The sequence below is a fragment of the Arachis ipaensis genome, chromosome B5 (genome assembly GCF_059453495.1).
Source record: "Arachis ipaensis isolate K30076 ecotype BB chromosome B5, ASM5945349v1, whole genome shotgun sequence".
In the NCBI taxonomy this organism is placed as follows: Eukaryota; Viridiplantae; Streptophyta; class Magnoliopsida; order Fabales; family Fabaceae; genus Arachis; species Arachis ipaensis.
In genome coordinates, this window is record NC_142440.1 from 45,009,031 (window position 1) to 45,031,787 (window position 22,757).

Below are 22,757 nucleotides of genomic sequence, written 5' to 3' on the forward strand. Positions count from 1 at the left end.
TTTTGAGCTAAAGCCTCAATTAGTTTATCTGATGCAACAGAATTGCAAGTTTCATGGACTTCCATCAGAAGATCCTTTTCAGTTCTTAACTGAATTCTTGCAAATCTGTGATACTGTTAAGACCAATGGGGTTGATCCCGAGGTCTACAGGCTTATGCTTTTCCCGTTTTCTGTAAGAGACAGAGCTAGAATATGGTTGGACTCTCAACCTAAAGATAGCCTGAACTCTTGGGATAAGCTGGTCACGGCTTTCTTAGCCAAGTTCTTTCCTCCTCAAAAGCTTAGCAAGCTTAGAGTGGATGTTCAAACCTTCAAACAGAAAGAAGGTGAATCCTCTATGAAGCTTGGGAGAGATACAAGCAACTGACCAAAAAGTGTCCTTCTGACATGCTTTCAGAATGGACCATCCTGGATATATTCTATGATGGTCTGTCTGAATTATCAAAGATGTCATTGGACCATTCTACAGGTGGATCTATTCACCTAAAGAAAATGCCTGCAGAAGCTCAGGAACTCATTGACATGGTTGCAAATAACCAGTTCATGTACACTTCTAAGAGGAACCTTGGGAACAATGGGACGCCTCAGAAGAAGTGAGTTCTTGAAATTGATATTCTGAATGCCATATTGGCTCAGAATAAAATATTGACTCAGCAAGTCAATATGATTTCTCAGAGTCTGAATGGATTGCAAGCTGCATCCAACAGTACTAAAGAGGCATCTTCTGAAGAAGAGGCTTATGATCCTGAGAACCCTGCAATAGCAGATGTGAATTACATGGGAGAACCCTATGGAAACACCTATAATCCCTCATGGAGAAATCATCCAAATTTCTCATGGAAGGATCAACAAAAGCCTCAACAAGGCTTTAATAATGGTGGAAGAAACAGGTTTAGCAATAACAAGCCTTTTCCATCATCCTCTCAGCAACAGACAGAGAATTCTGAGCAGAATCTATCTAGCTTAGCAAATATAGTCTCTGATTTATCTAAGGCCACTCTAAGTTTCATGAATGAAACAAGGTCCTCCATTAGAAATTTGGAGACACAAGTGGGCCAGCTGAGTAAAAGAGTCACTGAAACTCCTCCTAGTACTCTCCCAAGCAATACAGAAGAGAATCCAAAAAGAGAGTGCAAGGCCATAACCTTACTTGGTGTGGCCGAACCCAGAGAGAAGGAGAAGGACGTGAATCCTAGTGAGGAAGAACTCCTGGGACGTTCACTGACCAATAAGGAGTTTTCCTTTGAGGAACCAAAGGAATCTGAGGCTCAACTAGAGACCATAGAGATTCCATTGAACCTCCTTTTACCATTCATGAGCTCTGATGACTATTCTTCCTCTAAAGAGGATGAAGACATCAGTGAAGATCAGGTTGCTAAATATCTAGGAGCCATCATGAAGTTGAATGCCAGTTTATTTGGTAATGATACTTGGGAGGATGAACCCCCCTTGTTCACCAATGAACTAAGTGCATTGATAAGGCAGACATTGCCTCAGAAGAAACCGGATCCTGAAAAGTTCTTCATACCTTGTACCGTAGGCACCATGACCTTTGAGAAGGCTCTGTGTGACCTTGGGTCAGGGATAAACCTCATGACACTCTCTGTAATGGAGAAACTAGGAATCTTTGAGGTACAAGCTGCAAGAATCTCACTAGAGATGGCAGACAAATCAATGAAACAGGCTTATGGATTAGTAGAGGACTTGTTAGTAAAGGTTGAAGGCCTTTACATCCCTGCTGATTTCATAATCCTAGACATTGGGAAGGATGAGGATGAATCTATCATCCTTGGAAGACCCTTCCTAGCCATAGCAAAAGCTGTGATTGATGTGGACAGAGGAGAGTTAGTCCTTCAACTGAATGAGGACAACCTTGTGTTTAAAATTCAAGGTTCTCCTTCTGTAACCATGAAGAGGAAGCATGAAAAGCTTCTCTCACTGCAGAGTCAACCAAATCCTCCACAGTCAAACTCTAAGTTTGATGTTGGGAGGCCACAACCAAACTCTAAGTTTGGTGTTGAACCCCCACATTCAAACTCTAAGTTTGGTATTGGGAGGTCCCAACAATGCTCTGAACATCTGTGAGGCTCCATGAGAGCTCACTGTCAAGCTATTGACATTAAAGAAGTGCTTGTTGGGAGGCAACCCAATGTTATTTAATTATATCTATTTATTTTCCATTGCTATTTTATGTTTTCTTTAGGTTGATGATCATGTGAAGTCACAAAAACTACTGAAAAATCAAAAACAGAATGAAAAACAGCATTAAAAATAGCTCACCCTGGAGGAAGAGCTTATTGGCGTTTAAACGCCAGTAAGAAGCATCAAACTGGCGTTTAATGCCAGAAAGAATCATCAAGCTGGCGTTAAACGCCAGAAACAAGCACCAGACTGGCTTTTAACGCCAGACATGCATTCTAAGGGCGTTTTGCACGCCTAATTAGAGCAGGGATGCTAAGTCCTTGACCCCACTGGATCTATGGACCCCACAGGATCCCCACCTACCCCATATCTTCTTCTCTCCTCTTCACACATTTTCATAACTCTTTTTCCCAAATACCCTTCACCAATCACCTCCATACCTCTTCCCCAAATGCCCTTAACCACTCACATCCATCCACTCTCCCCCATAAACCCCACCTACCTCCAAAATTCAAATTCTTTTCCCTCCCAAACCCAACCCTAATGGCTGAAAACTAACCTTTCCCCCACCCTTATATAAACCCCTCCACACTACTCCATTTTTACACATTACAACCACCACTTGTCCCCCTTAGCCGAATACACCTTCTCACTCCATCTCCCCCATTTTCTTCTTCTTCTACTACTTTCTTTCTTCTTTTGCTGGAGGACGAGCAAACCTTTTAAGTTTGGTGTGGTAAAAGCATTGCTTTTTGTTTTTCCATAACCATTAATGGCACCTAAGGCCAGAGAGACCTCAAGAAAGAGGAAAGGGAAGGCAATTGCTTCCACCTCTGAGTCATGAGAGATGGAGAGATTCATCTCAAAGGTCCATCAAGACCACTTCTATGAAGTTGTGGCCAAGAAAAAGGTGATCCCTGAGGTCCCTTTTAAGCTCAAAAAGAGCGAATATCCGGAGATCCGACAAGAGATTAGAAGAAGAGGATGGGAAGTTCTCTCTAATCCTATTCAACAAGTCAGGATATTAATAGTTCAAGAGTTCTATGCAAACGCATGGATCACTAGGAACCATGATCAAAGTGTGAACCCAAACCCAAAGAACTGGCTTACCATGGTTCGGGGGAAATACTTAGATTTCAGTTCGGAAAATGTAAGGTTGGCGTTCAACTTGCCAATGATGCAAGAAAACGCACGCCCCTACACTAGAAGGGTCAACTTTGATCAAAGGTTGGACCAAGTCCTCATGGACATATGTGTGGAAGGAGCTCAATGGAAAGTTGACTCAAGAGGCAAGCCGGTTCAATTGAGAAGACCGGACCTTAAGCCTGTAGCTAGAGGATGGTTGGAGTTCATCCAACACTCAATTATTTCTATTAGCAACCGGTTTGAAGTTACTGTAGACTGGGCCATCATGATCCATAGTATCATAATTGGGGAGGAAGTGGAAGTTCATGAGATTATACCTCAAGAACTCTACAAGGTGGCTAACAAGTCCTCCACTTTGGCAAGGTTAGCCTTTCCTCACCTCATTTGCCACCTCTGCAATTCGGCTGGAATTGACATAGAGGGAGACATCCTCATTGAAGAGGACAAGCCCATCACTAAGAAAAGGATGGAGCAAACAAGAGATCATGGACCTCAACAAGAGCATGAAGAAATTCCTCACCATGAAATCCCTGAGATGCCTCAAGGGATGCACTTTCCTCCACAAAACTATTGGGAGCAAATCAACATCTCCCTAGGAGAATTAAGTTCCAACATGGGACAACTAAGCATGGAACACCAAGAGCACTCCATCATTCTCCATGAGATCAGAGAAGATCAAAGAGCTATGAGGGAGGAGCAGCAAATACAAGGAAGAGACATAGAGGAGCTCAAGAGCACCATTGGTTCTTCAAGAAGAGGAAGACGTCACCCTCACTAAGGTGGACCCGTTCCTTAATCTCCTTGTTCTTATTTTCCTATTTTTCGTTTACTATGCTTCATGTTTAATTATGTTTGTGTCTTTACTATATAATCATTAGTGTTTAAGTGTCCATGTCTTAAAGCTATGAATGTCCTATGAATCCATCACGTCTCTTAAATGAAAAATGCTTTAATTACAAAAGAACAAGAAGTACATGAATTTCGAATTCATCCTTGAAATTAGTTTAATTATTTTGATGTGGTGACAATACTTTTTGTTTTCTGAATAAATGCTTGAACAGTGCATATGTCTTTTGATATTGTTGATTATGAATGTTAAATATGTTGGATCTTGAAAGAATGATGAAAAGGAGAAATGTTATTGATAATCTGAAAAATCATAAAATTGATTTTTGAAGCAAGAAAAAGCAGTGAATACAAAAGCTTGCGAAAAAAAAAAGAAAAGAAAAATGGCGAAAAAGAAAAAAAAAAAGAGAAAGAAAAAAAAAGCAAGCAGAAAAAGCCAAAAGCTCTTTAAACCAAAAGGCAAGAGCAAAAAGCCAATAGCCCTTAAAACCAAAAGGCAAGGGTAAAAATGATCCAAGGCTTTGAGCATCAGTGGATAGGAGGGCCTAAAGGAATAAAATCCTGGCCTAAGCGGCTAAACCAAGCTGTCCCTAACCATGTGCTTGTGGCGTGAAGGTGTCAAGTGAAAAGCTTGAGACTGAGCGGTTAAAGTCGAGGTCCAAAGCAAAAACAGAGTGTGCTTAAGAATCCTGGACACCTCTAATTGGGGACTTTAGCAAAGCTGAGTCACAATCTGAAAAGGATCACCCAGTTATGTGTCTGTGGCATTTATGTATTCAGTGGTAATACTGGAAAACAAAGTGCTTAGGGCCACGGCCAAGACTCATAAAGCAGCTGTATTCAAGAATCAACATACTGAAGTAGGAGAATCAATAACACTATCTGAACTCTGAGTTCCTATAGAGGCCAATCATTCTGAACTTCAAGGGATAAAGTGAGATGCCAAAACTGTTCAGAGGCAAAAAGCTACTAGTCCCGCTCATCTGATTGGAGCTAAGATTCATTGATATTTTTGGAATTTATAGTATATTCTCTTCTTTTTATCCTATTTAATTTTTAGTTGCTTGGGGACAAGCAATAATTTAAGTTTGGTGTTGTGATGAGCGGATAATTTATACGCTTTTTGGCATCGTTTTTACATAGTTTTTAGTATGATTTAATTAGTTTTTAGAATATTTTTATTAGTTTTTAAATAAAAATTACATTTCTGGACTTTACTATGAGTTTGTGTATTTTTATGTGATTTCAGGTAATTTCTGGCTGAAATTGAGGGACTTGAGCAAAAATCAAATTCAGAGGCTGAAGAAGCACTACAGATGCTGTTGGATTCTGACCTACCTGCACTCGAAGTGGATTTTCTAAAGTTATAGGAATCCAAATGGCGCTTTCTCAATTGCGTTGGAAAGTAGACATCAAGGGCTTTCCAGCAATATATAATAGTCCATACTTTGCCCGAGTTTAGATAACGCAAACTGGCGTTCAACACCAGATTTCTGCCCTATTCTGGAGTTAAACGCCAGAAACAGGTTGCAAAGCAGAGTTAAACGCCAGAAACAGGTTACAAACTAGCGTTCAACTCCAAGGAAGACCTCTACACATGAAAGCTTTAATGCTCAGCCCAAGCACACACCAAGTGGGCCCGGAAGTGGATTTCTGCATCATTTACTCATTTCTGTAAACCCTAGTTACTAGTTTAGTATAAAAACTACTTTTAGTGATTTATTTCATATCTCTGGAACACATTATGTAACTTTGATGTTCTGAGACCTCCATAGGAGGCTGGCCACTCGGCCATGTCTACCCTATTTTCACTTATGTACTTTCAAGGTGGAGTTTCTACACACCATAGATTAAGGTGTGGAGCTCTGCTGTCCCTCATGAATTAATGCAAAGTACTATTATTTTTCTATCTAATTCAAGCCTATTTCTTCTCTAAGATATTCATTCGCACACAAGAACATGATGAATGTGATGATTATGTGACGCTCATCATCATTCTCACTTATGAACGCGTGCCTGACAAACACTTCCGTTCTACATGAAAGCAAGCTTGAATGCATATCTCTTAGCCTCCTGATCGTGAGATCAGAGTCTTCGTGGTATAGGCTAGAATTATTGGTGTCCATTCTTGAGATCCGAAAAGTCTAAATCTTGTCTGTAGTAATCCGAGTAGGATCCGGGAAGGGATGGCTGTGACGAGCTTCAAACTCGCGAGTGCTGGGCGTAGTGACAGACGCAAAAGGATTACTGAATCCTATTCCAGTATGATCAAGGACCGACAGATGATTAGCCGTACGATGACAGCGCATTTTGGACCATTTTCACTGAGAGGACGGGATGTAGCCATTGACAACAGTGATGCCCAACATACAACTTGCCATAGAAAGGAGTATGAAGGATTGGATGAAGACAGTAGGAAAGCAGAGATTCAGAAGGAACTAAGCATCTCCATACGCTTATCTAAAATTCTCACCAATGAGTTACATAAGTATCTCTATCTTTATTTTACGTTTTATTTATCTTTTAATTATCAAATCTCCATAACCAATTGAATCCGCCTGACTGAGATTTACAAGGTGACCATAGCTTGCTTCAAGCTGACAATCTTCGTGGGATCGACCCTTACTCACGTAAGGTTTATTACTTGAACGACCCAGTGCACTTGCTGGTTAGTTGTGCGAAGTTGTGACAAAGAACTAAGATTATGAACGTGCGTATTAAGTTTTTAACGCCATTACCAAGGAATGAACAATCACGATTTCGTGCACCAGAGACACCCCACCATGGTAACTTTATTCCAACTATATCTCTTGTTTATAGCCTTTTGAATTATTTGCTTTCTTGTAATATAATGAGTAGTTTAAGTTTGGTTTGATAATTTTGAGTTGAATGAGTTAAATTACTTGTGGACCATGAAATTGTGCTTGTTTGAATGATTTAGGGTTGGTATGTTGATATGCTCAGGGTAGGAACCATAGTTTTGAAGAGAAAAGAATTTTCTGAAACTAGGTACTGTACGTACGCACCAACCTGTGCGTGCGCACAAAACTGTGTTTTTCGCCACCTGTGCAACCGCACGCGCCTGTGCGTCCGCACACGACTTAATATGCTCTCTGGTCGCAGTGCCAACACAGCTTGTGCGTGCGCGCTGCCTTGTTTTCTCTTATCTGTGCATGCGCACAGCTGCGTGCGTATGCACACATCCCCTCTCTTACTTCATTTGTGCGGCCACACAGACGTGTGCGCCCGCACATAACTTGTAGGAACAACTTGTGTGCATGCTCAACCTCCCCCATTTTTGGCCTTTGTGCGTGTGCACGGACCTGTGTGCGCACGCACACATGATTCTGTCCTCAAGTGTTAAAAAAAACTGTCTGTGCGGTCGCACGTCTTTGTGCGTCTGCACGTCTTTGTGCGTCCGCATATCTTTGTGCGTCCGCACATCTTTACGCAACCTCTCTGGTTGCAGTGTTTGCACGTTGTATGTATTCGCACCCCTTCCAAGTTTTCGTCCCTGTGCGTCCGCACAGGCTCCTATGCACCCGCACAGATCGCGTTCTGAGCGTTAACAGGGCAACCTGCCCTGTTGAGAGGCAGCTCCTCTCTTCTCTTCTTTCTTCTATAGTTGCTCCCTCTCTCTTCTGTGCCCATCCCCGCCGGTCCCTGCCGCCGGCCACCGCCGCCGTCAGCCCACCGCCGGCGACCCTTCTCTCTCTTTCTCTTACTCCTCTTCTCTTCTCTTTCTTTCTTTCCCTTCTCTTTTCTCTATCCTCCTCTGGTGAGTTCTCTCTTCCGGTGATTCTTTTTCCGGCAAACCCAAACGCCGTGATTTCGCAGTGGCTATAAGGAGTGCCATTGTTCCTCCCTCATTCTTGTTCTTTTCAGCCTATTATATCTCAGGTTCTTGCTTTTCCTTTCTATTTATGTTCATATTTTTTGCAATTGCTTTCATTTATTTTATGGTGCTTAGATTTCTTTAGTTGCTTTCTTTATTGTTTCTTTGTATTTTAAAGTGTTGTTGCTTGATTGTTGGGTTTGTTATAATCAAATTTGAGCTTAATTGTGATGAACTTGCACATTGCATACCACATGTTCGATAAAATGTCTCAATGAACATATTGTTTGATTCATATGACTTGGCCATCATATGTGTTCAATTTATCTCTTGTTAGGCATATTGTATGAATGGTGCAACTTCTATTATGATTTTTAATGGTAGAAATTGAAATCACCAATGCATTTCCTTGTTTGTTGATGTGAAATTTTGATTGTAAATGCATTGTGTTGGTGTAATCTAGGTTTCATTGTTCATCTTGGAATTTAAATTGAGTAGCCATGATAAACCACTATTTTATGGTTTATCTTGTACTAATTTGAGTGGTTTTTATCAATTCTTTGCTCACTTATTCATATAATTTGCTTGGTTTTACAATTCCTTCCTAATTCTGTGATATAGTTGAAAACATGTTTCCTGGGCCTTTAAACTGTCAATTTTAATTATCCTTTATTACCATTCGATGCCGTGATATGTGTGTTGAGTACTTTCAGGCTTTATAGGGCAGGAATAGCTTAGAGGATGGAAAGGGAACATGCAAAAATGGAAGGAACGAGAGAAAATGAAGTTTTGATAAGCTGGCAGAGACGCGCACGCATGGGTAACGCGCACGCGTGCCTAGCGCAGAAGCCAAGCGACGCGTACGCGTAACTGACGCGTACGCGTGACAAGAAATTTCGCCAAACGACGCGCACGCGTGACCTACGCGTACGCGTGACATGCGCCACGTGTAGAAACTTGCAGAAAGTGCTAGGAGCGATTTCTGGGCTCCTTTTGGCCCAATTCCAAGCCCGAGAATACAGAATAGAAGCTGTAGAATGGGGGAATCACAAGAGAAATTGATTAATTCATTCATCAATTTTAGGTTTTAGATGTAGTTTCTAGAGAGAGAGGTTCTTTCCTCTCTCTAGGTTAGGATTTTAGGTTTAGTTTAGCTTTTCTTAATTTGAGAATTCTACTTTGCTTTAATTAAGTTCTCTTATACTCTTATTTGTTCTAGTCTTTTAGTTTATCTATTTCTCTTGTTGGTTCATTTATTTTCCCAATTTAGCTTTATGAACTCTAATGCTAGACTTGATTTCTTATTTAATGCAATTTGAGGTATTACAGGTTTATTACTTCTTTCTTTAATTGTTATCATTGATGCTTGCAATTGTTGGCTTTAGATTTTACATTTACTATTACTTTCTTATGTTTTTATGTTATGCCTTCCAAGTGTTTGATGAAATGCTTGGGAGGGTTTTAAGTTAGGTTTTTATATTCTTGGCTTTGGTTGAGTAATTGGAGACTCTTGAGTTATCAAACTCCTTTGTTGATTGATAATTGAAGGTTGCTGGTTGATTTGGATCCCTCTAAAGCTAGTCTTTCCCTAGGAGTTGACTAGGACTTGAGGAATCAAATTGATTAGTCCACTTGACTTTCCTTCATAGTTAGAGGTTAACTAAGTGGGAGCAATGAACAATTCTCATCACAACTGATAAGGATAACTAGGATAGGATGTCCAGTTCTCTTACCTTGCCAAGAGCCTTTCTTAATTATTAGTTTATTTTCTTATCATTTACATTCCTTGTTCAACCATTCAAAAACCCCAAAAAAAAGATACTTTTCCATAACAAATTATAAGCAACACACTTTCCTACAATTCCTTGAGAGACAACCCGATGTTTAAATACTTCTGTTTAATTTTTATTGGGTTTGCTTTAGTGACAACAAGTTTTTGTATGAAAGGATTATTGTTAGTTTAGAAACTATACTTGCAACGAGAATTTATTTGTGAATTCTTTACTAGCAAAAATCCATTCGTCAAAATAGCGCCGTTGCCGGGGAACGAACCCGGGTCACCCGCGTGACAGGCGGAAATACTCACCTCTATACTCACCATTTTTTTTCTGGTCTCACATGAGTAGGTACCCAAATTTCCAATATTCAAATAAATTAGAAACATAACACATTCCCATTAACCCAAGTTCCCACAGTTCTCCACACTTAATTGACACACAATCTCTATCTTAAGCTAATCAAAGATTCAATTTGGGGTAATTAATTTGTTTTTCCGCTTAAGGCTAGTGATGTGGTAAAATACAGAATAAACGGGGATTAAAAGGCTCAAAGTGGCAAACAAGGTTGATTGAAAGGGTAGGATATTTGGGATAAGTGAGCTAATGACAAATGATGGCCTCAATCATATGCAAGCATGTAAATACACTAAACAATTGACATATAGAATGGAACAAAGCAAAGATTGCAATCATAGTGAAGAAACACACAAGAATAAAATATTATGGTTAAATAATATAACCATGCAATTAAGCTCAAAAACTCACGGGTTGTGTGTTCTTAGCTCAAAAACCATATATCTAATTATATATATCTTGCAAGTTACCAAAAAAGGGGTTTTAACTCAATTCAATGTGAATCTTAAATGCCTTTCCTAAAAATAAATACATTTCTTGAAAATGTCATCAATTGACCAACACTTATTATATATATACTAAATGAAATATTGTAATTATGAAAACTAAAAGTTTTTAGTTTACTCCCTGTTTTCAATCAAATAAATTTCTCATATGCTAAAAATGGTAAACTAACTAAATAATCCATGTTTTTCCATATCACAACTAACAGACTAAGAGTGCAATCTAAGCTAAATATCTAAGATATATACAGCCCAAAGTGCAAAATGTAACAAAGTGAAAATAAACAGAAGTATAATAAAATAAAATAATATAAAGCAAAATACAAAATAAAGCAAAATAGGATAAAAAATGTCTGAAATAGTTCACCAAAAATAGAATCCGCCAGAGATGGCGACCTCTCCACACTTAGATCATAGCATCGTCCTCGATGCTCTAGTCAAGCCGGGTGTGAGGGATCATCGCCTCCTGAAGGGTGTGCTGCTGCTGGCTCTGTGGGATCTGGCTGTGTAGGGGCCTGAGGCTTTGCAAGCTGCTCAAGCTGAGGCTCCTCATGCTGTGCCTGCTGCTGGTCCTCCACCTGTGCATCCTCCTCCTGCTCATCCTCCTCCGCCTCCTCAGAGTGCTCCGATGGTGTGTCAAGCTCGGAGAGGATGTCAGTATGCCCAGTCCGCATCATCAGCTTCAGATGCGCATAGCGTCGCTTGTTGCAACGCTCAGACTGCTCAATACGCTGCTGAGTGCGGTGCTCCATCTGATCAATGCGCTCAAAGAGGCAGTGCACTAGATGGTAGACTGGCTGGAAAGCGGATGAAGGTGTTGTGGATGTGGGCGATGCAGCAGGCGCTGAAGGGGCTGCGGAGGATGTGGCCGCGTCAGTAGAGGCAGTAAGAGAAGGTGGTCTGCGGCCTAGAGCTTTGAACCACTTGCCGTGGGGAATAATCTTTTTGCATTCGGCAACCAGTGACTTCTCATCCTCAAGTTCCCAAGGTACCTCAGCCCGGCGAGCCATCTAGGTGATCAAGTACGGAAATGGTAGGGTGCCTCTGACATGAACTCGAGCCATGTACTTCCTGATAAACCATGGAAGGTATAGTTCCTTTCCTTTCATAACGCACCAAATGAGGGTGATCATAGCAACTGGCACCTCTGACTCGTGAGTGCTAGGCATAACATAGTTACTCAGTATTTGTTGCCATAGCCTAGCCTCATCATTAAGATAGATAATCTTGACGCTCTTTGGAGTTACCTTCGACTTACCCATAGCCCAGGGGACAGCAGGATCAATGGCTATGGTGCGCCTCACAGCGTCCCAATCAAAGCTCATAAACCTAATAGACTCCTCAGCCTTCTAATAACCATCTGCTTCATCTGATTTTGGCTGGAAGTGCAGGATATCCTCTACGGCCTCCTCTGTGGCCAGGATCTGTTTTTCTCTTAGCTGTACTGCATCCGGGGTCGTCTTGTAATAGTTTCAGTAGAATTCACGGACCCAGGATGCGTTAACCTCTGTCAGATTTCTCTCTAAAAATACCCAACCTCTCTGTTTGATCAGTTCTGCAGTGTACTTCTATAATTCAGTTGGGATTCTGAGATTCTTTTCCAAATAGAGGTGCCTCTTTTTTGCAAAGACCGAAAACTTTAGTTCACAGTAGAGGTTTGCAAATTTAACTTGGTCAGAAACAGGCACTAGTTGATCCTCTTTTTCCTGTGGAGTGAAGTTCTTCTCATGCCAGGATTCATTCCCTAGAATATCTGGTGCTCCATTCCCTGGTTGAGCTGCTTCTTCTTCAACCATGTCTTGTACTTCATCCTCTTCTTAAACATCCTCTGCCTCAACAATGTCTTCAACTGGAGTGTTGTCCTTTGAGCTTGGCTCCTCATGACTCCTCTCTAGCAGTGTGGTACCGGACCTCAAAGTGATGGCATTAATTCCACCTTTGGGGTTGGGCAAAGGTTGAGAAGGAAGTGCACTGGAGCTTGAAGGTTGATTTTTGTGGATGGAAGGTGGCTCCATCCGGGAGATGAGAGCTTGTAAAGTGGAGGTGAGACCATTTATGCTCGAAGTAAGTGTATTCTGAAGGTCTTTCTGTCCTTGTACAAGAGAGTGAAGCACCTCATCATTGGTAGAAGAAGGAGGATAAGTAATCTGAGGGGCCTGCTGTTGGTTGTTCTAAGGCGCTTGGGATTGCCTTTGGTGAGGTGCTCTGTAAGGCTGGTTTTGGTTTTGCTATTGGTAAGGAGGGTTCTGCTGTCTGTTGTTGTTGTTGTTCCACCTCTGATTCTTACTGTTGTCTCTGCCTCCTCTATTGTAGTTGTCCCTCCATCCTTGGTTGGAATTATCTCTCCACCCCTGGTTGCCGTTATCTTGCCAACCTTGGTTGTAGCTTCTACCTTGGTTATAATTGCCGCCTTGTTGATAGTAACCTTGATTTGGGCGGTCATAGAAGTTATGAGTAGCTGCCAAGGTGTTATCTTCTTGTTGGAGCTGCGGACACTCATCAGTGTAATGAGTATAACAGGCACATATTCCACACACTCTCTGAGGAACCAACTGTTGGCTCTGTTGTTGTGGGGAAGGCTGAGGTTGTTGTTGATTCAGTTGTAGCTGCTTTAGTATGTTGGTCATCTCTCCCAGAGTCTGTGTGAGAGCAGCAGTCTTACTACTAGAGGAAACCTCCGCAATAGCCTTGGGATGGTTATTCATATGCCTGACATTTCGGGTAGATTCAGCTAGATCGGTGATCAGTTGCCAAGCTTCTGTCGCCGTCTTGTACTTCTTCAGAGAAACATTACTTGCAGCATCTAGTGTAGTCATATCCTGAGGCTTCATGCCTTGTGTAAAGTAGCTGGTCAACACCAACTGGTCAATCTTGTGGTGGGGGCATGAGTCTAGGAGGTTCCTGAAGCGTTTCCAATATTCATAAAGGGTCTCTGACTCGCCTTGAATAATGCAGGAAATTTCTTTCCTCAGTCTATCTGTGACTTCAGTTGGGAAGTATTTTTCCAGGAACTCCCTTCTGAGCAAATCCCAATTGGTAACGACCTCTTCAGATTGAGTATAAAACCACTCCATTGCCTTTCCCTCAAGAGAAAACGGGAAAGCATATAGCCAAATAGTAGTTTCATCTGTACCATGATGCCTAGTAGTTGAGTAGGCTGTCTGAAAATCTCTGAGGTGCTTTATGGGCTCCTGAGCAGGTAAGCCATGAAACTTGGGCAGTAAGTTGATTAGCGCAGTCTTCAGTTCAAAATCTGCAGCCAGATTTGGGTGACGCGCTTGATACCGTTGCAGTGTAAAGTCTGGAGCTCCTGCTTCCTGGAGTGTAATCCTTCTGGGCTCTGCCATATTACCTGCACGTGAATCAACAGAATTAGTAGAAAAGGAGCTTGTTTCTCCCTCTGATGGCACTTCAGATTCGCCCTCAGATGAGACTGGTGAATTGGTAGTAACCACTTCACCACCCTCAGAGGCTAACCGACGCCGAGCTCGCCTAATACATGAAATAGTTCTTTCAATTTCAGGATCAAATGCAGCTAAGCTCCGGTCAGGCAGTGAACGCGTCATTCAATGAAAGAAACATACAGCTCATGGTAATAAAATAAAATATGCAAATATGAAAAATTAAAAATATTTACACCAACTAATAATTTAGCACGCAATTGCAACTCCCCGGCAACGGCGCCAAAAATTGATACGGGCAAAAATTAGCCAATTAAGAAATTATAGTAAGAACAGCGTTGAGAGTACAGTTCTTAACCGATGAAAATCCGCTTATCAATTTAGAAGGGTTGTCACAAAATTAGAATAAAAATACTGGGAGTAGGAATCCCAGGTCGACTCCCAATGAGTTGACAAAAGGGTGCTATCTTATTAATCAGGGATTTTCCGAGAAATTTTGAGAGTTGGAGAACAGAAAAATAAATGATTGTAAATTAAAGCAATGGAAATTAACAAGAGAATTTATATAATCAAAATAAAAGCCTTGACCGGGGGAAGATTAATTGGAAGTTCTATCATTGTTGGATTTTTCCAAGTGGAATAGCAAGAGGTTGTTGTTTTCACTTAGTTAACTCTTACTAAATAAAGGAAAGTCAAGTGATTGAGTTAACTCTTATTCGCAAGTCCTAATCCTCTCATTAAGGAAGGATTAGCGTTAGTAAATAGAGAGTTAGCCAACAACTTCCAATTGAACTAATCACTTGAGTATTCCAACTCAAGGGTCTCCTTTTAATCAACCCCCAGGTCAAGTTGGGAGTCTACTCCATTGACATGAATACAGTGTTCACAAACATATAAGAAGAAGACATGATAAATTAAATAAAATAGGAACTGAAAATTAATTAAAGGTAAAAATAATTCTTTGCATTAATAAATCCCAAAATGTAACATCCTTATCTGAATAGGGTTAATGGGCAGTTAAAAGAGTAAAAGAATAAGAAAGCAAACTAGAATAATAGCTACTTCAATAGAGGTAGAGACTCCTCTCAATATCCAAAGCAAAAGCATAAAAAGCATAAAAACTAGAAATCTATGAATGTCAAGAAAACCTAGAGGAGAGCTAAGATTCCAATCTAAAACTAAAAACTATGCTAATAAGAATGTGTGTTGAGTCTCTCTTGTCCCCTGGCTCTAGTCTGTATTTCTGGGCCAAAAACTGGGTCCAAACTCGGCCCAAAATCGCCCTCAGCATTTTCTGTGATTTTTGCAGGTAGCGCATGTCACGCGTATGCGTCAATCACCCGTACGCGTCAGGCACGCGCACGCGTCACCGTGCAAAACTCCAATTCACGCACACGCGTGAGCCATGCGTGCGCATCGCTTCTCGCTGGTTGTCTCCTTCATTTCTTGTGCTCCTTCCATTTTTGCAAGCTTCCTCTCCATCCTCTAAGCCATTCCTGCCCTATAAAGCCTGAAAACACTTAACGCACATATCACGGCATCGAATGGTATAAAGGGGGTCAAAAATATACAATTTAAAGGTTCAGGAAGCAAGTTTTCAATTATAGAACAAAACTAGGAAGGAATTGTAAAATCATGCAATTGTATAAATAAGTGTGCAAAGACTTGATAAAAACCACTCAATTGAGCACAAGATAAACCATAAAATAGTGGTTTATCAAGCCACTCTACGAATGTGCAACTTTTGATGATGTCTTGATCAAACATTGTTTGGGCTTCCAATTGAGAACATTGTATGTGTGATTACCACTTTTTGAGGATGAACAATGGACAATTCCCTTTTGGTGCTTGCTTGAAGTTGTTTGCATTTCTCTGTTCTATATTTGCAACTTGAGCACTAAATCGTGAAGCTTTGAGCTGTGAATTGCCTTAAGGGTGTGATTGCAGTGATATCTGGCCGGTGTGTGTGTTCTAACCGCGCGCAACATTAGGATATATACAACGTGTTTCTTGCAAATCACACTACTTCTATAAACTCTTTTAACATTGTTAGTACTTCCTCAATGATTTTACTTTATTGTTGCCCTATGATCTCGAAGTTCTTTTATTTGTATTTTCAGGATTAGGAAGAAGGGTAAGACACCGGTTACCTCATCGGTTGAGCAAACTACCACTCGCTTACCTGATGTTTGGAGGGATCGCCAAGGTCATAGACCGGATACCTTGGTTAACCGGAGAGCCGACTCTCAATACGAGGCTATTGAGAAGCGTACAATCCATTGGGAGCGGCCGTTGAAGGTTCCAAGGCAATACAAGGCGACTATTCACCAAAGGATTGCCTCGCTTCATTGGAAGTTTCTCGAGCGAGAACTCATTGAAGTCAATGAGACTATGGTGCGGGAATTTTATGCAAACTACCAAGCTTGGGAAGCGAAATCAGTCTTCCTCCGGGGAAAGATGTTGGATACATCCAATCGAGCTCTAGAAGCTGTTCTGGGCATCCCCCACATTCCACTTGAGAAAGACGAATATTCCAAGATAAAGGTAGATGTCTTCAAAGGAAGAGTATCTCTGACTCCCATTCTTTAGAGAATAGGCCGTCCTGGTGCATCTTGGGAGTATAGCAAAGGGAGGCATTCTGTTCCCACTAGTATTACATACTCTGATTTGAATGCTAAAGCTCGTATATGGCATCAGATCGTGGCGGACTACATCATCCCGAGCACCCACACTACCCATGTGAGATTTAGAACTGCTTTGCTACTTTGGGCTATTATGCAAGGGAAGCATATAGCCATCTTGCCTTTATTGCGCAAATCAATTTGGAAATTAGTTGAGAAGAAGAATATCAACATCCCATTTCCGTCGATGGTCATGCACTTAGCAAACGCAGCGAGGGTAGAGAGGCGAACAATGGACATTATGTTCTGGATTACTAGAGGCAACAAGTTCATTTCGAGGGAAGATTTGGAAAGATCAACAAACATTACACCCTCCAATAGAAAGACACCCACAGCACTACCATCAACTCTACCAACTTCATCACCTGCTTTACCCTTTCTCCGACCTCTTCCGGATCTATTCCGGGACATCTTGCACGATATCCACCATATAGAGCATTTGGAGCACAAACGTTTTGAATGGATAGCGGCAAAGCTAGAAGGAAGAGACCCCGGCCCGATTCCTAGAGCTTCATCCGAGCTAGTTGGGGAGAAGCATGATACAGTTGACCATCCCACTACTGAGTCCACCAGCTGAAGGTGGCCCCTCTTCATCCTCCCGGATCGTGAGCATGCACGGAGAACCGTGCACAAATTAAGTGTGGGGGAGGATCGATGACTTCAAGGGGGTAAAAATTTCTCTCTTAAAGATACTTTACAATGTTTCTTGTATTACTTTTTCTCTATTTTGAGTAACTTTATTTCTATTGCATCTTGTTTGGTTTGCTGTAAATATTTCTTTATCGTTTATAGATATTTAGTAGTTAATATTTGCATGTTGCATGATAGAATGAATAAGTTGGTGAAACACCAAGGAATTTCCATGAAATTTTCTTTTTAAGGGCATACCATTGATTGAATTGAAGAAAAATTTGTTTACCAACTTGCTTGAAGCATTTTGTTTGTAGAACATGGAAACGAGCTAGAACAACATACCTTGTGAGATTTGAGCTTTAATAGATGGTTGCACTTTTCAGCCATAATGTTGTTCCTGTGTGTGATTATACTCCTTTTTTATTGTGATCATTGATTTGCATTATTCTTTATGTCCTGTATTTGTGTTTGGATGCATTTAGCATGATTGAGGCCATCTTTGATGATAAACTCACTAACCTATATGGCCAACCCTTACATTCACCTTTGTGAACCCCTTTGATCCTATGAATCCCCCTTTGTTCTAATGATAGCACATTACTCCCCTTAAGTGGAAAACCATTGATGTCCCTGAATTACTCTTTGATTAGCTTGAGTGGATTAGTGTGTAAATTCTAAGTGTGGGAGAATTTTGAGAAGCATTGGTGATAAAGGCATGAACTCTTTGTGAAAAGAATTTTTGGGCAATTAGGTAATGCTCATGCATTTCACTAATTAAAATATATGCATTCATAATTTAAAAAAAAACTTGTGCATAACAAAGTATGAATAAAAAGAGTAAAGAAAGGATGCGTATGCCATGTTTGAAAAGAAAATGCATGAGTGAAGTGAGATAGGAAAGAGAAAATGGGTAAAAAGGTTGTATTGTTATGTGTACATAGGTGATGTAGGATTAGGTGGACACTCAAGCTAATCAAAGAACTAATTCTTTAAGTCCACTTAACCATATTTCATCCTACCTAACCCTAGCCCCATTACATCCCTCTAAAGACCTCATGATACTTGTTATTCATGCATTAAATACTAGTTGATTGTTAGATGACTCGCAAATCTTTGAAAAGCATGATAAAAGGGGAATTGAGTGGTTAAACCCTAAACACTGAGCGAATTGAGTGGATACACATCCCGTGAGGGATTCGATCGCTCAATTCTATGTTCTTACGCCTCATAATTCATCTTCTTGCAAGTTGTTTGATTGGATAGTTTTGATAACTTCAATTCAATTCTTTGGATATTGATCTTAATGCATGAACTCTTTGCATGGGCCTTATAGTTTCTTATGATGGATTGGAGTTTCATGGTTTATTTCTACCAACTCTCATCGTAGTGCATATTGGTGATTAGTCTTAGGATAGTTGCATGCATTTACGTAGTATATAGCATAAGTCATTTTTCCTTTCATATATCTCCTTTGTGTGCATTTAGCGTGAGGACATGCTAGTGTTTAAGTGTGGGGGAATTGATGAATCCATATTTGATGATGATTTTTGGTTAGAATTGGATGGATTTTCATCATATAGACATGCACTTATTCCATTGAATAGCATGCTTTTGAACTTTCCTTCCAAATTGTGCTTGATTATGAAAATATGCTCTTTTATGCTTAATTTAACCTATTTTATTCTGTTTGCCTTCCATTCGATGCCTTGATGTTGTTTGTGAGTGATTCCAGATGTATAAGTTAGGAATGGGTTGGAGAAAATGGAAGAAGAGCATGCAAAGTAGAGGAAGCATGAAGAATCAAAGGAGATGAGCTCAGAGATGTGTGCGTGCGCACGGCTGCCTGTGCGTACCCACAGCTGCCCAATCAGAGTGCCTGGACTGCTTCGAGCGTGTCGCATGTCCATTCAAGCATCGCCTAGTGTGCGAGCCACGGCTACTTGTGCGTACGCACAGGACTAGATTTCTCGCAAGGTGTGCAGACGCACGCATCTATGCATCCGCACAGGTGTCCGCACATGACTTCATTAAAATGACACGTGACTCGCGATTTGGGGGCTTTGGAGGCCCATTTCTGAAGTCTTCTAGCTCATATTGGAGGGGAAATGAGGGACATAACATAGCATATCATTAGTATAGTTTTAGGAGTAGTAGTAGGAAGCTTTAGTTAGTTTTTCTCTAAGTTTTTCATCATCTCTATTAGGGTTTATATTAGGGTTTTACATTCAAGTGCCATTTCTATTTTTGATCTTGGATTTTGCTAGCTTTCATTGTAAGTATTCTCTTGTTATTACTCTTTATAGTTACATTGTCATTGCTCTTTCTTCTAATTCAAGTTATAGTTCAATTTTACTTCTCTCTTGTAATTTTTAATTTCTTGTTGATGAATTTGATGTTTGATGTTTGTTTCATACTTCCTTGTGTTATTCTTGTTGATTGATATCAAGTGTTGCTTTTAGTTTCAAGCCTTTTTCTCATTTTCTCCATGTTTAAGGTTTTTGTCCACCAAGTGTTTGACAAAATGTCAAACATAGTTTTAGGCTAAATTTTTTGTTCTTGGCTTGGGTAAAGTGAGCAATTGTATTTCTAAAGTTGGAATGTCTAACATTTAGTTTCAATTCTTGGATTGTTAATTGTTCTTTTTCCTACTAACGCTAAGTTGTTGCTAAGGCAATTAGCAAGCAATTTAGTATTTGTGGGTTGGGAACACTTATGCTTATTTAACTTACTTTCCGATATGAGGGTTGATCAAGTGAGATTAATCCATCATAATTGTCATAGTTGTGGTTCCAAAAAGGAAAGGACCCTTAGCTCACTCCAAGCCAAGACTCTTTTTGATGTTTTCAATCTTTCATGCATTTCTATATTAATCTCTTTTATACATTACTTGTTTATATTACATAGTCGGTTCTTCAATTTCTTTATTAGTTCAATCATTACAATTTTACATGTTCTTTTATTGCTTTATGTGTTCATTTCTTCATTGACAAACCCCTGATCACTACAACCGGATTTGCACACTCATTTCTCTAAAGTATTCCTTGGGAGACGACTCGGGAGTCAAATACTCTCGATTTTGAACTAGTTTTGAATTGTGACACATCTTGTGAGTTTCTAATTTGATCGGTGGCCAACTTGTTGGGTTAGGACTATACTTACAACGCTAATTCCATCCTTAGATAATCGAGTTCCTAATCCTATATGCAAGTGGGCCGCCTCGCATCAATCCTCCTCTGGTTCTTGAATTTTAGAAACATAAGTTGGATCGGAAGTCGCTTCCTCATCATTTGGCTGTTCGTGGTGATCATCATTATTAGTTATCCAAGCATTGGTAGGCTCGGCTATCTGATTTTCCATTCTTTGATTTCTTTTATCATGCATTGATTGGCCTGTTGTAATTCTGTTACCATCCGAAGAAGCTCGGGTGTCGTTGGTGAAGGTTGATCAGCCATAGATAGACCTGAAAAGTCTAGAACCCAAAGAGAAATTTTAAATCTTCGGCCCGGTGGGTGCCAATTGTTCTTGTGGAGGTTGACTGTAGTACAGCTCATCCTCAGCTCCGACGATTATCTTTAGGCTTTCTGTCGGGATGAGTTATACCTTGGCACCAAGAGAACAAAGAGGTGAACACCTACAAAAGGCACTCTAACGCTCAAGTCAATAAGTGTATATTGAGCTCTTTTCTTGAAATAACTTTGATAGAATTATTTACCTCCTTTTTCCTCAAGCTTACCTTTTATAAGCATTATGGATGTTACTAGCTGTTTATCAGTTACGATTATGCTAGTAATAGGAAATAAAGAGGTTTAAAAACGGTTTACTTTAAACCAATATTAATTTCCGATTTGTAACGCTTACAACCGAGTTATAACTTATTGATCGATCAATAACTTGGATCTGTAACGTTCATAGCCAAATTATAGTGGGTATATCAGCTACTATTTTTTAGTTTGGTTTGAGGTTGAAAAAGTCGATGGACTTTTTTGTCATTAAGTGTATTTTTAAAATGAATTAGTTTTAATATTATCAAAGTTATTCAAATGAAATCCTTGTAATAATTATAGCTAACCAAATTTATAAAACATTATTTTGTGAAATAATATTGTACTTTTAGAATAGAGATTCAAAATAATAAAATAGAATTGTAGGACTAAAGAAATAATAATTTAAATGAGAGATAGAGAAATTTTTCTATTTATTTGTTAGAGAATCTAGAGTTGAAACCATTTTAGCCCCTGAAATTTTTAACCGGCCTCAATTTTGACCCCCAAATTTATAGTTACCCAATTAACACCCTCAAATATTGGATCGTGCCCCACGTTTGCCCCTGAAGCTATCTCCGTTAACAGAGATCTGATGTGGCACGTTAAGTTGACACGTAGGAAACCTTAAAATGACGCCGTTTTATGTTCCCTCCGAATTTTCACTCAATGCAGCGTCGTTTAAGGACTTCGTTGGGTTAAAAATTTGGGTCAACATATAAATGAAGATACAGACGTAACTTGACCCTTCTTCTTCCTTCTCTTTTTCTTCTATTCTTCTTCTCCACGTTTTTGTTCTTCTCGCATGCTTGACTGTGAGAAAGGAGAATCAGAGTAACATTCGTCGTGTATTGGACTGCTGTGTGAGGTTGCTGAACAACTAGCATTGCCGCGGAAAGAAACGGCGAAGATCAAGTTAGGAAGTGAAGTTTTATTTTTTTCACAAATTTCTTGATACTATGTTCTCGGCTTTTGTTTCGGTTTTTGTATTGCATTGTTATTGTTGAAGCTAGGTACTGGTTATATCTAAGGCATTGGAAGTTACTGCATGTGAATGATGCTAGTTTTTTTTCCTTGCTGAAGAAGATAATGTAAATTGTATCTTTTGCTGTCTCTGGATAAATGTTATTATGTGTGTGTTATTGCTTGTGTTTAAAAATTTGTTGTTTAAAAATGAATGATGAACTATTGTCCTGTTTGGAGTTTGAAATCAGTTAAGCCAGTATGATTTGTTTTTTGACATCATTGTTGAGATTTTTGTTATTTTACAATTTAGATAGATGATGATGTAACAATTGTCATCCACCATGGAGGAAGTTTTGACACGAAATAAGATGGAGAAGTGGTGTATGTCAGAGACTAAATTAAACAGTTGTTTGGACTAGAGGAAGATACATTGGACGTGTTCTCAATAAGAAATTACTACAAGGTTTTAGGATATGACAACTTGAAGGAGTACTGGTGGCTAGCTCCTGGGAAGTCCTTGAAGGCTGGATTGAGAACACTCTCACATGACAAGGAGCTGTTGGAGATGTGATTTCACGCAAAGAATAATGAAGGTGTAGTGCATGTGTACATTGAGCATGAAAATTCTGAACATAAAGGTGATGAGGTTCCACAACTGGTCCCTATGATCCCCAATCCAAAAACCCATGTATCTGACACCACCTCAAATCC

At 40.0% G+C, this 22,757-nt stretch overlaps 1 non-coding gene across 1 annotated transcript; it reads right to left on the minus strand.

The window, feature by feature from the left end:
- Window positions 1–286: 286 nt before the first annotated feature.
- Window positions 287–393, minus strand: LOC148564042 (small nucleolar RNA R71). The gene has a single exon (XR_015885234.1). It is a non-coding gene; the product is annotated as a small nucleolar RNA R71 (small nucleolar RNA).
- Between the last annotated feature and the right edge of the window lie 22,364 nt (window positions 394–22,757).